This window comes from Porites lutea, chromosome 13, assembly GCF_958299795.1.
Source record: "Porites lutea chromosome 13, jaPorLute2.1, whole genome shotgun sequence".
NCBI lineage: Eukaryota > Metazoa > Cnidaria > Anthozoa > Scleractinia > Poritidae > Porites > Porites lutea.
The window spans coordinates 5,996,727-6,000,569 of record NC_133213.1 but is presented as its reverse complement, the minus strand read 5'-3'; positions in this window follow the sequence as shown (position 1 = coordinate 6,000,569).

Genomic DNA, 3,843 nt, shown 5'->3' with positions numbered 1-3,843 from the left:
TGCATTTTCTTCTCTTGTTTTAAAATTTCGAGATCTTCATAAGCAGAGCTTCCTTTGGAAAACCAAGCTGTGCCATTTGCAGATGTTATCATTTTACCACAACGACCGAAATTCATTTCATTAAAATTTTCGAGGAGAACCAAAGTAATCACCGTGAATAATCACTGTGATGTTTCAGTAACATGCAAAATCCCTGGTTTGCATAACAATAAAGGTCCTAGAGTATTCTGGCACTGAAAAAAAACATGATGCCATGGTAAGAGCCATGTTATATCAAGAGTAGTTAAATATGTGTGTCTTCAGCAACTGTTTTTAAACGTTATACGGTATTCTAGACATCGAATCGATTGAAAATCGTTGGCATTGTAATCTCGAGATACTGACACTTTCATTTACTGAGGTGATTCTTATTTTTTACAGCAAAGGCACACAATACTTCGGCGTCATGAAAGTTCACTTCGTTTTATTAATTGTGAGGTGGTTTGGTCATTTTGGCACTCTTGCAGCATCCGGTAAGTTTGTAAAACAACTTACATATTTCTTTTTGGTTATTTTGAAATTATATCAGAAATAACCACAAGCGTTTGCCAAATACATATTGCAGGACCAAATAAAGGCTGTATTTCTCCGGGGAAAGTTTAAGTATTTTTAAATGGTCCAACATTTCCTCGACTTCTAGAGTAGGACTGTTTTATTGTGAATTGGTATTTCAGCCGTAAGAATGTTTCAAATGAAATCAATGAACAGGAGAACGGTTCTAAGCAACAAAAAAATGATTGATTGTCGTGGTTGTTGTTTCTTATCTTGAAATCTAAACTGAAAAAAAAAAAATTTCCCACCATGGTAAGCGGGTGAGTGGTGGTGGTGGTGGTTGGGAGGCGGGGGACGTGGAACGTTGCTTGGTTTTGCTGCAGCGTAGCACATTATTCGGAGAACTCCCATTATAGGGAGTGCCTCCTCCCTCGTTGGCCTTGTGTTCTCTTTACTAATACCGTTTTATTGAACATGTTTAATAGGTTGTGGGCTAGTGGTCAACAATACCCTTAAGAGTCCTGGATATCCAAGCCACTACCCAAGCAATACACACTGTGTGTACAGTGTTTCTATTCCAGAGGGAATGGCGCTGAAAATAGTGTTTCTCGATTTTTGGTTGCAGGACCCTCTAATACCACGCATGATGTCCTTGTGGTGAGCAATTATAGTATACAGGTTACTTGTAAGACCAGCCTGTTCGCGGGGTAGTTTAATACATTCTTATTCAACCCCTCCTTGTTTTTCCAATAAGAACCATAAAAACTTTGTGTAGTTTAAAATGTGGAAGTGGATAACGAAATGCTCAATAAAGAATTGAAGCAATTTGTGAACCTTATGAAACCCTACTAGAGTCATGTTAGAATTTTAAGCGTGGGCTATTTATTTCTATATTTAATTTCTTGCAGCTTTTATGATTACCTAAAGGTTGCAAACGAAAACAATGTGGAGGTCGGTAGATTCTGTGGGGAGCTTACTGGCGAAGAAGCTGTAGTTGGAGGAAGTCAAGCATTATTAACTTTTTTCTCAAACGGATGGAGAGAAAAAAGAGGATTTTTCCTTAATTTTACTTTTTTGGAGCCTTGTAAGTGCCCAAAGCGTGCTGCGAGTTGTTATGGTGGGCTTCGATATGCAAATGTGTTACTCACCAGGGGCACCCAACGAGAATATAGTTCAAAACCACTTAAACATAGCATTGTTAAACGTATTTTAGTATTTAATCGGTAGATATAGGCATATTTTTATCCCCTAAAAATTTTTCATCTGTTCGGATTTCCTAGCTGAAAGTCTCGAGATCCGAAAATCATAGGGATCAAAACTTACCTTTTCGAAAATTTCAGCCAGAAAAAAGGCTCCCGAAAATTCTAGGTGAGCTTTTTAGGGTAAAAATCCGTTAAAAATGGGCAATTACACCAAGTTTTAGATGTTCGAAAATCCTAGGAGAGGTAGGCAGGCAAGAAATTTTACAAAAAATGTTCCGGAAATTCTAGATCTCAAATCGTCTTCCGAACAGATATTTTCCGAAAATTGGCGTTGGGTGCCCCTGGCTCACTCAGATGTAGGCATTCTTCGGCTCCGAAATCGAGAGACTTCGCTGCCCGATATGAAAACGACATATTGGCGTTGTTGCCGAAGTGCACTTTGGATACTCATTTACTCGCTCTAACTCTGTCAATATAATCTACGATGAGTATCTCGATCATAAGGCCACTTGAACGGTGTAACTCCTGAGACTCGGAGAGTTGAGCTCGTGGATACGCGAAGCGTGTTTTGAGAGGTACATGCACGACAGCCGCGGGAATGTTCTTGGGCATATCATTTTGAATGAATTATTTTTTTTATCACATGACTTCTAGATTTTCTATACGGTGTATTCGCGAGTTCCGCATTGTTTTTACTTTGAACATGCATTGATATTGCATGTCATTATGATGCATTGCATCCCTCTTTATTGTATTGCATTGCATTGTATTTTTTTGTATCGTATTACCGGAGTTGCTAAGGCGTTTACGCGTTAATAAATGGGGAATTTCATGATGCCTCGCAACGGCAGCGGCAATGAGGACGTCAAAAATCTAGTAGGCCCCCTGCAAGCGGACGCAACATTGTTGCTTCCGCTTGCATGTCGCTTTAGGTTACGTTTCTCGAGAAACTTCCGACTCCGACTGTATTCTAATCCATTGTGTTGAAGCAAATGCTGTTTTTTGCGTATCATTGTACTGCACCTTAGATAACAGAAGAACTTATTTGTCTTTTCAGTCTTTCCCAATATTACAGCGCCAGTTCCAGGTACTATTATTCGAACACCAGCTGGTGTCACGAAACTAAAGTGCACATCCACGGGGACACCTCCTATATACACAGCAATAATATTCAACGGAAGTGTGCAGCAAAATACAACCAGATCTGCAGAATTGAGCTTAAATGAAGGAGGAAACTACAGTTGTGTTGCCACTAGCTATTATGGAACTAATATAAGGGTTATTCCTGATGTTATCATAGGTAAGACTATGTTCTATTATTTATTGAGTTTAGCTACTAACCTTCCTATTATTCCAAAAAATGCGGCATTTTGAGACGCCATTCTGGATCATGATTAACAGCTTGGCCGCGTGGCGAGTTTGCAAGTTTTAAGTGTTTACAAGTGAGAACCTCTCATTATTCAGGGATATTGTCTCCAAGTTTCATATTTACGTGGACAACAATAGCCAACATTTCTGCATATTTCAAATGCATTTTTAGCTACTGCTGTTTTAGGAAAATGAAACTTGGAGACAACGCCCCTTGAATAATGAGAGGCGGGTCTTGCTTGTTAACACCAAATTGCCGACAAAATTAGCGAATTGAAGCCCTTATTTTACTGCCTTGCAAAGGTAAAAATAAAACGAACTATTAATCACGAGAATCTCAATTTTTTTTCGACCTCATATCCCAGCTGGGATGACGAGCTTGAGTGATCTAGCAGTTTCAAAATTATTCGCTTATCTGTTTAAGTAGGCCAAACTGTTTACAAAACCACTAGCTATAGAGCGCCTCAAAGCATACTAATGAAATCCTTCTTCGTTGCGATCGACTAAGGCTATCTCCATGATCTTTCACACACGTTTTTAAAAAGATTGAAACTCCTATGAGATAAAATTGCTTATAGTATCCATTTGTTTGTTTTCATACAGTTATGTACTACGTTTTCTTCTTTTATTACTGTTTAATAGTAAATATTGTACTTATCTATTTTTTTAAGTAAAATATTTGTAATTTTAGTTAAGCACTAGTTAGAGATGCAGGCGAGGAGCCACATAGTGGATGTACTGC